The sequence below is a fragment of the Chiloscyllium plagiosum genome, unplaced genomic scaffold (genome assembly GCF_037043375.1).
Source record: "Chiloscyllium plagiosum isolate Xiang-an unplaced genomic scaffold, Cpla_swu_hap1 HiC_scaffold_34, whole genome shotgun sequence".
NCBI classification, from domain to species: Eukaryota; Metazoa; Chordata; class Chondrichthyes; order Orectolobiformes; family Hemiscylliidae; genus Chiloscyllium; species Chiloscyllium plagiosum.
Window position 1 is genome coordinate 4,145,209 of NW_028270172.1, and position 13,817 is coordinate 4,159,025.

At 40.0% G+C, this 13,817-nt stretch overlaps 1 protein-coding gene across 5 annotated transcripts in view; it reads right to left on the minus strand.

Moving 5' to 3' along the window:
• Window positions 1-13,817, minus strand: part of LOC122564562 (cadherin-12-like) — a 623,768-nt gene that overhangs the window by 37,272 nt on the left and 572,679 nt on the right. The window lies entirely within an intron of this gene.

Sequence of the window (13,817 nt, forward strand, 5' to 3'; positions counted from 1 at the left end):
CTCATACCCTTAGCCCTAAGAACAATATCTAACTCCTTCTTGCAAACATCGAATGTTTTGGCCTTAGCCACGTTCTGTGGTAGTGAACGCCACAGACTCCCCAATGTCTGCGTGAAGACTTTCTCTTTGTCTCAGTCCAAAATGGCCTACCCTGTATCCTTACTTATCCCTAATTGTAACAACTGGTTCTGGACACCCTGGTTATCAGGAAAATCTTTACTGTATTTACCCTGTCTAGGCTAACTCATAAGATGACAAGATAAAAAGGATACATTGTGTACAGCTGGGCATTTTATAATAAATATTCTGCATATCCCAAAGGTTACCTGTTGCATTAATTTTCTCCCATTCCTTCCTTTGTTTAAGGTTCTCACTTTTCACTATGTTGCAGTTTCACTGGATGGCCATAAACTTTCAGCACACCTCAAACTGCACTTCAACATTCTACACTGAAGAGAACACAGTCTAATATTTTATTGATTCACGGGCCTATATTTGTTACCCACGGACAAATAAGAGTGAGTCCCATCGCTGGGAGTCTGGAGTTACATTCGGACTGGACCTGGTAAGAACAGTACCTTTCCTTCCCTAAAGAATAGGTCAATTTTTACAACAATAGGCAATGGTTACATCATTGCCCTTAAAGTAGTTGTTAATTACAGATTTTTATTGAATTCAAATTTCACTGTCCTCCCTGGTGAGATTGGCACCCGTGCCCCAGAAGTTTAGCCCAGGGGTTTGGATTACCGGAACACTATAATGACTACTAACCACAATTTATAATATGAACATTGCAGCCCGGCAGAATTCTGTTGAATCTGCATTGCACAATGCTCTGAGGCCGATACTTTTTGTCTTAAAATACAAGTTCCAATACTAAGTGCAATCACACCAGATGGCGTTTGACCATGGCACTGTCAGGAAATTCCCATTGTAACTGAACATATGTTAAAGGACTTCAGTTCCCACATGAGTTATGAATGTTCTGCTGAGCCAATTCCTCTAAAGAACAGAAATACTACTTTTCTGCTTGTCCAGGAGCAGAATCAGTATTCAGGAACTTCCTCAGACTTCACACTTGGCATTACCCAACTTTCACACCTCATATTTTGCAATTTCACTGACCATCTTCTTAGTTTCACTGATATCTTGAACTACATAATTTATTCATGTTGTCAAAAGCACAAGCAACACCTGCCACCTGGTATTGATAGTTCGACAACAATATCACAAATTTGCATTTATATACTACCCATAATGTTGAAAAATGTCACAACAACTTGCAGTTCTATTCTGCCTTTAATGTAGTAATCTATCAAATAATCTATCAAAACAAATTGAACTGTCAAATAAGACACAGCACCACATGAAGGGATATAAAAGTAGCTGATCAAAAACTGGGCCAAACAGGGAAATTTTAAGGACAGGTTTAAAAGAGGGAATGAGGAGAGAAGAGGAGAAGTTGACAAACTTAAGGAAGGAATCCCAGAACTTAGGGTCCAGGTACAAGCAAGCAGATTCAAAAACTGCTGATCAATTATAAACAAAAACAGAAATTACTGGAAAAGCTCAGCAGGTCTGGCAGCATGTATGGAGAGAAATCAGAATTAATACTTCAGGTTGAGTGACCCTTCCTCAGAACAGCAATCAAAAACCTCTTGTCTGTACATTAATCATAAAATAAATATTGTAAACATACATGTGTCAGTGAAGTGACAACCCATCTGCTTTATGTTTGTGTCTGGTCAAATTTGACTTGTCATGCAATGAACATATATAAGGTTTAAGAATGAAGTTTACTTTTGAAAAAAAAGTATTGTGCAACAATTAAAATGAATGATGGTTGAGAGCCCAGAATAGGAAGTGAGCCAGGACCTTGGAGGACTGTAGGATTTGCAGCAAATTACAGAAATACAGAGAAGCACGGCCATGGAGACATTTCAAGTGAGGATATGAACCTTCAATTTTCACCAAACCAAGAACAAACATTGGTGAATGAGTACCGGTTGATAGTTAGATGGAACTTAGTGCCAGTTAGGATGTGGGCAGCAGAGTTTTAGAAATATAGCCAGTTCTGATATAATGCAATAGTCCCATTCTTGTACAACCTTGCGTTATAAGAAAATTACGCAATAGCTGCACCATTTAAACTAATGCATTATAGCCAACACAGGTAAAGAAAGTTTATGTTCTACAAATAATGGTCTAAATTTTTCAGTCTTGTTAAAGCCAATTTGTGTTGAAGAAATACGTGTTATAGCGGAACCAACTGTAGAAAAACAAAATGTCAGAGAAGCTCAGCAGGCCCGGATGGGACCTGTGCAGAGAGAAGCAGAGTTTCTGATGTGCTCTTTTTCAGATGTTGGGACATGTGAATCCTGCCACAAGAGGATGGGAATATCCGAGTTTATGGACAATAAATATGGAGACTGAAAGGTTAACTGCAAATGAACAGGGAGGTGTTAGGGAGTTGGACGTACACAGTCTTGGGGATAGCACTAAGATGTGCTCAAACGGCCAGTGTGGAATCAATTATGACACTAACGTTACACACAGCCTGATTCAGGCTAAGGCAATTGCCAGCAGGACAGAAGGAGCTGGTGGATGAAGAGTGGGGTGGGGAAGGGGGACTGGTGGTAGCAACTGAAGACAATCACTTCAGCCTACCTGCTGGAGGAAATGCTCAGCCATCCTGGACGGGGATGTCAGATAAGCAAAGTGACAATGTAGAGACAGTGAGGGTAGTGAGGGAAGTGATGGTGAGGTAGAGCCAGACATCGTCAGTATACATTGGAAATTTGGCATTGTTCACCCAGATGATGTTACCAGGAGACAGTGTGTAGATGAGAAATGGGAAAGGACCAATAATAAATCTTTGGAGGACACCAGATGGTTCAGGAACAGGACAAGAAGTCATTGCAGGTAATTATCTGGCTATGATAAGATTGATAAGAATCTTTACAGTGTGGAAACAGGCCTTTCGGTTCAACAAGTCCACACTGACCCTCCGAAGAGCAACCCACCCAGACCCATTCCCCTGCTGTAAATTGATCTCTGACTAATGCACCTAACCGACACACCCCTGAACACTATGGGCAATTTAACATGGCCAATTCACCTAACCTGCACATCTTTGGACTGTAGGAGGGAACCGGAGCACCCAAAGGAAACCCACACAGACACAGGGAGAATAAGCAAACTCCACACAGACCTTGGAATCAAACCTGGATTCCTGGGGCTGTGAGGCAGCAGTGCTAATAACTGAGCCACCGTGCCACCCCAAAAGTAAGAATGATGGTTTATTCAACTGCATCAGCAAGGCACTGTTAGGTGAAAATGTGGTCAAAATGAAAACCAAGCCAAAGAACATTATATAAAAAGGGTGACTATAAGCTTGCTCCAAGTTATATTTTTGAAAGAGTCTGAAAAGAGGAAGAGAGAAATGGAGGGACACAAAAGTTTCAGGAAGAAATGTCAGAATTTGGATCGTAGATCCCTGAAATTACAGCCCTCCACAACTCTGGAGAAAAGTAGATCAGTAGAGAGGTATGAGGTGTATGTTACAATGAAGACCATAACATTTGGCCATTCTGCCCATTGAATCTGCTCCATCATTCAATGAAATCATGGCTGATTTATTAAGCCACAACTCCACTTTAGAGTTGGAAGTCCTGTATGTCGTTGAGCTGCAGGAAGTCTTGGAGATAGGAAAGCATTTTGATACAAGCACCAAAATTTTGTAGCATTGCATCATGGGATGCCCAAGTAGGTCAATAAGTGGAGAGATGATAAATGAGTTTGAATCAATGTGGCTTCAGATGTGTTCAACTGAGTTTCACACAGTCACATGTTGAAGCTCACCATCTGCTTTGACCTCAATTGGAATTCCCAAATCTACATTACTGAAGCTGTCTTTGAGAATTTGAGCTTCCTCTATTTCTGTAATGTTCTATTATTAACTCTTAACACTTTAATAGACGCATTAAACAAGACTAGAACTATTTCTATTTCTGGGAATGCTCTCAGGTTTCTGAAAATAATGCAACTACCTGATAGACACCACTGGCCTCCACCTCCTTTGTCATAGCTGTTCACTGTATTGTTTCTAATTTATTGATAATCTACTAAGATGAATCCACCTGTGAAATGGTTTCTCTTGTTCTTTGAATTTTTGAATCCTACATTGAATTATGCATTTTCACTCTTAGCCAAATAGTGCCATAGAGTCATGGAGTCATAGAGATGTACAGCACGGAAACAGACCCTTCGGTCCAACCCATCCATGCTGACCAGATATCACAACCCAAATCTAGTCCCACCTGCCAGCACTCTGCCCATCTCCTTCCAAACCCTTTCTATTCATATACCCATCCAAATGCCTTTTAAATGTTGCAATTGTACTAGCCACCACCACTTCCTCTGGCAGCTCATTCCTACATGTACTACCCTCTGTGTGAAAAGGTTGCCCCTTAGGTCTCTTTTATATCTTTCCCCTCTCACTCTAAACCTATCCCCTCTAGTTCTGGACTCCCCCACCCCAGGGAAAAGATTTTGTCTATTTATCCTATCTATGCCCCTCATAATTTTGTAAACCTCTATAAGGTCACCCCTCAGCATCCGATGCTCCAGGGAAAACAGCCCCAGCCTGTTCAGCCTCTCCCTGTAGCTCAAATCCTCCAACCCTGGCAACATCCTTGTAAACCTTTTCTGAACCCTTTCACGTTTCACAACATCTTTCCGATAGGAAGGAGACCAGAAATGCACACAATATTCCAACAATGGCCTAACCAATGCCCTGTACAGCCACAGCCACAACTCCTGTACTCAATACTCTGACCAATAAAGGAAAGCATACCAAACACCTTCTTCACTATCCTATCTACCTGCGACTCCACTTTCAAGGAGCTATGGACCTGCACTCCAAAGTCTCTTTGTTCAGTAACACTCTCTAGGATCTTACCTTTAAGTGTATAAGTCCTGCTAAGATTTGCTTTCCCAAAATGCAGCACCTTGTATTTTTTCTAAATTAAACTCAGTCCGTCTTACTGTCCTATTCCTTTATAAAAGCAGAAAGCACCTTACCTTCCTCAACTTTGCTTGTGGAAATTTCAAGGTTTCCATAACAACATTCATCTGTCCAAATAAATATTACCTAATTTACTTAAATTTTAATTGTCTCTTTTCATCTGTAGCTCGTGGGTGTTTATTCCTGAAAGAATGTGGTCTCACGCATGTTTCACTGTGGTATTGAGCAAAGTTTCTAATAAGCCCATATAATTCATAATTTCTCAACAGCCAGGCAAAGAAAATTGTTGGACCTTTGTCACAGGTGTCTCATGATGTGAATAGGATACATTTTATTCCACCAGTATACCTTCTAATTGAATTATTTCTTTCCAATAAAAGCGTTGCTGAATAAGTTTTTGTTTTGCCCACACATGAGATGTGGGTGTCACTGGCTGAGCCAGCATTCATCGTCCATCCCTAATTGTCCAGAGGGCAGTTTAAGAGTCAACCACAGTGCTCTGGGTCTAAAGTCACATGTCAGCCAGACTGGGTAAAAGTGGCAAATTCCCTAAACGTGATTAGTGAAGCAGATAGAGTCATAGCAGCATAGAGATTTACATCAGTCCAACTCATCCATGCTGAGCAGATATCCGAAAAAAATCTTATTCCATTTGCCAAATTTTGGCCTATATACCTCTAAACCCTTCCTATTTGTATACCCATCCAGACGTCTTTTAAATGCTTTAATTATACCAGCCTCCATCACTTCCTCTGGCAGTTCACACCACTCTCTGTGTGAAAATGTTGTCCCTCAGATCCATTTTAAATCTTTCTCCTCTCACATTAAACCTGTGCCCTCTAGTTATGGACTCCTCCAACCCCAGGGAAAAATACCTTGTCTATTTATCCTATCCTTGTCCCTCATGATTTTATAAACCTCTCTAAGGTCACCCTCAGCTTCCGACACCCCAGGGAAAACAGCACCAGCCTATTCAGCTTCTCCATATAGCTCAAACCTTTTAACCATGGCAACATGCTTGTAAATCTTTTCTGAACCCTTTCACAACATCCTTCCTATAGGTGAGTTTTGGCAATAATCAACAGCCTGTAAATGATCACTATGGGACGAGCTTTTGATTCCAGAGTTTTATTAAAGTCAAATTTCATCATCCACCACAGTGAGGTTTAGACCCATGTGCTGAGAATATTTGCGTGAGTTCTGGATTACTGTACCATTAAGTCAATGCCACTCCATATTGTTGCTGCATGGAAACGCAGAGGCAATACTGAGCATTATTTGTCTATCAGTTATTAATTAAAAAGATTTGGAGGGGCCGGTGTTGGATTGGGGTGGACAAAGTTGAAAATCACACAACACCAGTTTATAGTCCAATAGGTTTATTTGGAAGCACTAGCTTTCGATGTGCTGCCTCAGAACAACCATCTGATGAAGGAGCGATGCTCCGAAAGCTAGTGCTTCCAAATAAACCTGTTGGACTATAACCTGGTGTTGTATGATTTTTAACTATTTAAAAAGAAACACAGAGCTTTTCTCTAATTATCGACAGTTTTCTATGACTTTCTCTGTGCAGATGTGTACCAGCATCGAGCTTATGAAATTTATTTTTAAAAGTCTAAACAGCAGCAGCAACCTTGCAGAAACTATCACAGACACAACGGAACAGCATTGAGATGAGGATTCATAGTTGTTAATGATTATGCCCCGATGATCTACATGGCTTCTTTCGCTCTTGCTTTTGTTTGCTTTACCACCCTCAGAAACAACCCCCCCACCCCCCCACCCCCTCAGTGATGAACAAACTTTCACGCTCAACTCAAAGACTTCCAATACATGCAGCAGCATGCAATGTGAGACCAACAAGAGAGGGAGCTACAACAAAAAAAAAGACAGAAGGTTGTTGTAAATTGAGCGAGAGAGGACCATGCTCTCCATTCAGGCTCACAGTTGTGTGAAATTGCAGCAAAATTTATGAGTTTTTTTTAAAAAGAAAGCTGATTAATTGAGAAGGCCAGAGAACTACAATGGCCAGTTATATAATCAGAAACACTGCAAATCTTCACATGCATTCCCTGTGGGACAAAATGTACTTGTTTTGTCTGTTGTCTAAAATGAGGGAAATCAACTTCATTCACCAAACCATGTTCGGACCCTGATAATGAGGTTGCCTTAATGGGTGTGTGGGCAGTTGCATTGTATTTCCATTGTGGGGAAAGGAGAAACAACATGGAGCAAGATTCAGCTTTATGGACAAAAAGAACACTTCAAATGACGCTCAGCAAGTTTGTGCTATTTTAAAGATACCCGACAAAAATAAAACAATATAAACACATGGTATATTTTGAAAATGTCAGTATCACACATTATTCCACAGATGGAAAAAGAGCAGATTGTAACTCTGTCTCACATGTATTCAGACATACTGCTAATATTAGATTTAAGTTCAATCAACTACCACTAGATGGAAGACAATGTATATATTGGTGTGAAAAGATGTTCATAAAACTCAACCAGAAAATGCAGCAGTCTGCAGAGTCAAATGCCCTTTATAGAGGGAACAACACACACATTTTCTGGGTAAATGAACAATGCTCTAACTTACTGAACAATCACTTAACACAAAAACAATAATATCATTAATTTTGCTTTCCTTATGATCTTGCAAAGGCTTCCTCCCCGGTAATAGTCAATGTGCACCTTAAAAGCTGGGCTAATTTTGCTGATGTCAGGTTTGATTGCCAATTCCTTCATATCCTGTCCACGTGATGGCCAGGAATCACAGAGGATTGGCGTTAGAGGCACTAGTTTTGTTGGAAAATACTTGATCAATCTGTTATGCATGTACTCAATGAAGCTCTCCGTGTCAAAATGCCATGGCCTAGAATTTACTGCAATTGTAGGTAGAGTTTGAATTGAATTGAATTCAATAGCTTAGTGGTCACATGTACACAAAGAGGACAGCAAAACGTTTATGTCACCATGTACAGCTCCATCCCAGATACAGAGAACCTAGGTACAATCCTTAGTTACGGAAAAGAGAAAAGAGGAATAAAAAGTTACATTCCAGCTACACGCAGTATGACCATAGGGCAGAAAAAAACAAAGAGCTAACTTAATAAAGCAAACATCACAGTCTCTCTACAAAGGCTCTCCACAGCAGACCAGCACAGGGGGCCACCCCCATGGTCTGACCACTGGCTGCGGCAACGCTCCGGACTGGGACCTTACTGCCACACCTCGCACTGGGGCGTTACTGCCACACTCTACTCTGGGCCACTGGTCACCAATCTCCCTGCTTCAGAGTCTGTGGCAAGGCTGTCTGAGGCTGAGAGAAGGGACAGAAGGGAGAGTAGGGAGGAGACCAGCAAATAAAATGCAAAAGAAGTTGCCATAGTTCCAAAGGACCAAGGGGCTGCTCTTTCATGGGAGAGAGAGAGAGATTTTTTTTTTAATTTCAAAAATATACTTTATTCATATATATTTAATCTATACAATTGGACATGTCATCATTCTGTAAACATTCCATTTCTTTGCATATCAAAACAGGGTAATCATTCCTATTCACAGGTTAGTGCGATTACATTGAGCTGAGGCGCCAGCGGAGCCCAAGATAGATAGATGCTGGTCGTGGTTTAACCTAAGGGTCACTCTGCCTCAGGTGAGGTGATAGATAGATAGATGCTGGTCGTGGTTTAACCTAAGGTTCACTCTGCCTCAGGTGAGGTGCGGGACAAGAGGTTGAGAAGGACGCTCCTTCATGGTACCCTCAAGAATTTTTTTTGTTGTTTCGTTTTTTTTTCTTTTGCACAGGTGTGTCAATTTTTATTTAACTTCCACCATCAGGAAGAAAGGAAGCACCCAATTGGCCAGTGACAAGCAGTGTCCATCTCAGAGGGCAATGCTGCATGCGCTCAAGAATTTATTGGAACCAATGAACAAACAGCCCCTGTTGTAAGTGAGACTTATCCTTTGTCCAGTGGAGATTATGGGTAACAGACGAGGTCGCTACACAGCTTTTGGGAACTGATTAAACTATTCAAGTGATGGGATATCACTTACCTCATTAGATTGAAGGATTGGTAAATGCACAGTGCCAGCTTTGAGATGGGATTGTGGAGACAAGTGAAAGAATTCAACATCAAATCAGCTACAGAAATAATTTTAGTATTGTTTCATTGGATTAATAAAGAGATTAGGTCTTGATGGAATGGAACTCCACAATTATAATACATAATTTTCAATGACAGAGGGATGGAATAACTGTAGTGATAACTATTATGGAGAAGGTATTTAGATTGAAAAGGACAAGGCTTAATTTGAAAGGTGGATGTCAGTCACATCAATAGTGTGAGTTGAGCATCTGCATATCTTTTGATGATGAGGCTACTCTTTTTTTGTGATGATAATAGTGCATTATTCTCACTCAGAGGGAAATGTCTGGATTTCTGCATGTTTCCCACACCTGTCCCTTACTGAAATCGCTCTACTGTTTGCATTCAAGTAGCACAGAACATTGTTCATCTCACGGTCAGTTTGATAGCAAATCAAGAGCTAAAAGCACTCATGAAAATGTCACTGTGTCACTCCCATAGAACACCATAATGTGAGACATGACATTCGAGCATACCAGCTGATGGCTTTATGCTCTTACACTGAAATCAGACAACACAAAGTCAGAAATGAAAATCCCCAGCCTACCTTCACCAAGAGACCAATTGAAAGTTCGCAAATTAGTTAGAAACACATCAATCGTCAGCCTGGGCTGGAACCTGCTGCTCTGCCTTGATTAAAATTGATTCACAGATTGTGGGTGTCACTGGCAAGGACAATGTTCATTACCAAATGACTAATTTCGAGAGGATATGTGGTGAGTTGCTCTCTTGAATCCAATTGAGCAGTTTGCTAACCCATTTCAGTCATACACATGTGGGTTTGGAGTCACATGTAGCCAGACTAGCTAAAGATGGCTAATTCACTTCCACAAAGAGCATTAGTGAACAAGCTGCATTTTTTATGTATGAGTCCATTGGTTTCATTGTCACTATTTATTGATACACATGTTTTATTTGCAGGCTAACTTAATGAATTGAATTATGACTTTCCTAGCTTCTAGTCAGGATTTGAATACATTTGGCCCATAAATTATTAGTCCAACACAATCAGCAATATGTTATTGTCCCTTGTATGGTGTTACATGGAAAAAATATAGGGTAAGGGCTGGAATTCCTCCAAATTGGATTTGTTCAGAACAGATGGGTTCCCTGAATTTGTAAACCAAGAAAAAAGATAAAACCCTTACTTTCCAAAGGTTCGTTTAAAGCCCACCTAAAAACTTAACAACTAGGAGCAGGAGGAGGCAGTTCAGCCCCTTGAGCCTGCTCTGTCATTTAATACAACCCTGGCTGATCTCATCTGGGCCTCAACTCCATTGTCCTGCCCACTCCCCATAACCCTTCAACCTATTCCCTCATTAATAACCTGTTTATCTCTTTCTTCAATGCATTCAGTGTCTCAGCATCCACTGCATTCTTGGGTAGTGAATTCTACAGATTTACGACCCTTTGAGAGAAGTATTTTTGACTCATCTCTGTTTTAATTCTGCCACACCTTATCCCAAAGCTATGATCTCTCATTCTAGTTTGACCCACAAGGGTCTTCTCACATTCTCTCTATGTCAACATTGTCAATTCCTTCTAAACTCTTGCAGGTATATAGGCCTAAACTGCTCAATCACTCTCTTAATAATACAAATCTTTCATCTCTGGAATTAATCCAGTGAACTCCTCAGAACTTCCTCTGATGTAATTAAATCTTTTCTCAAGTAAGGGGACCAAAATTATACAATATTCCAAATGCGATCTGATTAATGCCATGTTCAATTGCAACAAGACATCTCTACTTTCCTACTCTATTCCTTTAGTAATAAATGCCAAAATTCTAGTTGCCCTCCTTTTTACCTATTGGGTACTTTGTACCTTAGATAGAGCCGTGTGTCAGTGACATTGTGACACTGCACAGATGACCCTTTCGTAACCGAGTACCCATGAGAATAAACCTTATTCTATTCCATTCTCCTGTACCTGTGTACTAGCTTTTTGCAATTCATGCTGGAAAACAGACCTCTCTGCACTAAAACATTTTTTAAGTTTTTTCACTATTTAAATAGTACATTGCCTTTCTATTCTCCTCACACATTTCCACGTTAAACTCCATGTGCCAAACTTTGGCCCAATCACCTAACATATCAAGTTAAATCTCTAAATTTCTTATTTCTTTATTGCAACTTACTTTTCCATCTACTTTATTGTCATCTACAAATTAGGCTATAGTACATCTATCCCTGCATCTAGATCATTAATATAGATCGTAAATAGTTGGGCGGAAAGTCTGAACCCTTGAGCACTAATGGTTACAGCCTGTCAAACAGAAAAATACCAATTTATCCAACTCTCTGCTTTCTGTTGGTTAGCCAATCCTCCATCCACGTTAATATATTACCCTTAACCCAGTGTGTTCTTACTTCGAGTATTATCCTTTTGTGTGGCACAGTGCTGGGCAGGTGACAGAAATTCTGACGTTGACCCTTATGTTCCTGACTGATTAATTATTTTCTTGTTAAATGTGGAAGGAGTTCACTCAGGGCTTTGTCTTTGACTGAGATGGGAGTACAATGCTGTAATTGTCTTGAGAAAAGTGTTTTTTATTATGCATACTTGATTGATGACTGTATGATCCATCATAAAGGTCACGAGAGGGAACAATCCTGGTCTAATGCCCTCCCAGGGATTTTTGTGCTGCTATTTAAAGTCATAATGCTGGTTCAAGGGGCAGTTAGGAAATGAAGTCATGAGTGGCCTCCTTTTGTGCTGTACTGATTCTGTCAACAGACTTTGAGGCTAGTGTTACACAAATTTATCACCATTTCACATTTCATCTGACTTGGAAATTCAGTAAACCCATTTAAATGTGTTCCAAATTAGGAACATTGACAATCACTCTCTCATAATTTCTCCCCCATAACACATTTCACTCTTTTAACCTTTTGTAATTCCTTTTTGGAAATAGAGTCAAAGCTTTAATAAACTCCCCCATCATTTAATTATTATTATGTTCTAATATTCTGCAGTTTTGGCTCTGTAACAACCTTTCAATCTTCATTTTATGTAATTTCAGTACAATTTTAAATATCATTAATGTCACTTAACTGAGATCATGTCTCCACAAATTACAGATGAAGGGAGAACGTTGAAAGAAAGAATTTATTCTTATTTATGAAGTAATTCCACAAAGGCTGGTATCCCGTCAAAGTCACCATTTATTTACACATGGGCAGTACTTGACACTGGTCCTCAGAGCTAACTCCCAGAGTGAAGAGAACCTCTGACCCTCCTGTTTATATCTGTCAGCCAGGGCTCCCCGATTGGGCCAGATTAACAGCCTCAATCAGGGAACTCATATTCTATGCAATCCACTTGGCTGATGTCATTACAATCACTACATTACATGAGCTGCATTCTGGTATTCTATGATTACACTTGAAAAACTAGAATAAATAAGTGTCCACATAAAGTATCACTTTGACACTGTGTGTGATGAATTCCTGACTGACATAACAAGCAGCAGATATGCAATATAATATTCTATGTTAATGGGATATATGTTGACAGAAACTACTGACAAATTGCTCTGTTCAATATTATCCCAGAAGGTGTAACAGGGAATCTAAATAAGCCAGAATACTGGGATTATAGGCATGACTTTCTTTTTGAATTATTAAACATCATTTAATGATTTGACTTTCAATGCAAGGGAACAAGCTGCAAACTTTAAGCAAAATTCCAACCTGACTTTATCTGGAGGTGACATACTGGGAGCAATTTTAACCAAATAAAGCAAGTAGAAAACACCTGGGATCAGGTGGAACACTGATTTTACACTAGATTCAATCAGGGCATTTTCAAACCTTACCAACAATTAGAAAGCTAACAGAATTAGGTACTGCAAGAATATAGTAAAACTAGTAAGTGCAGATGCTAGAAATCTGAAACAAAAGCAGAAATTGCTGGAGAAACTCAGCAGGTCTGGCAGCATCCATAGAGAGAGAAAGCAGAGTTAATATTTTGGGGCAGTGATTCTTCTTCAGAGTTGAAGACTTTGTTGGTTTTATACTCACTTAATTTCACTCTTAATAATCGTGCTGACTGATTTTAATGAAATGCTAAATGAAGACTGTTTCGGATAAAGGTTTGTGATGGCACCTTGGGAGTGGAAAGGCTGAAGCTGGCAGCATTAATGAGTACTGTTTGACTTTCAATACTTGGAGGATGGTTCCTGTCGATGCTGACTGGTGAATCCCCAACCTGGCATTTCAATTTCCATTGGTACACTCCGCATCCACCTTTACTTGGTGTTCAATTCCCACATCAGCAAAGTTCCAACTCTTCAGGAGCACATAGTACCCATTATTGTATCCTTTGACGGTATCTGGGTATTTCTGGCAAGGCCAGTATTTGTCACCAATCCCTTTCTATTCCCAAACTGAGTGGCTCGCAAGTTCACTTCAAAGGAGCAATTAGGAGGCAACCATATTGATGTGAGACAGGAGTCATATGTAGGTCACATGGAGGATATACTTCACCATGACATTGGGGAATGAGATGGATTTTTACAACACTTGATGTTGCATGCATTAGTCACTGATGCTGACATTTGTTTTGATTCTAAAGTTAATTAATTGAATTTAAACTCCTTCAGCTGACATGATGGGATTTGCACCCCTGCCCCGGAACAA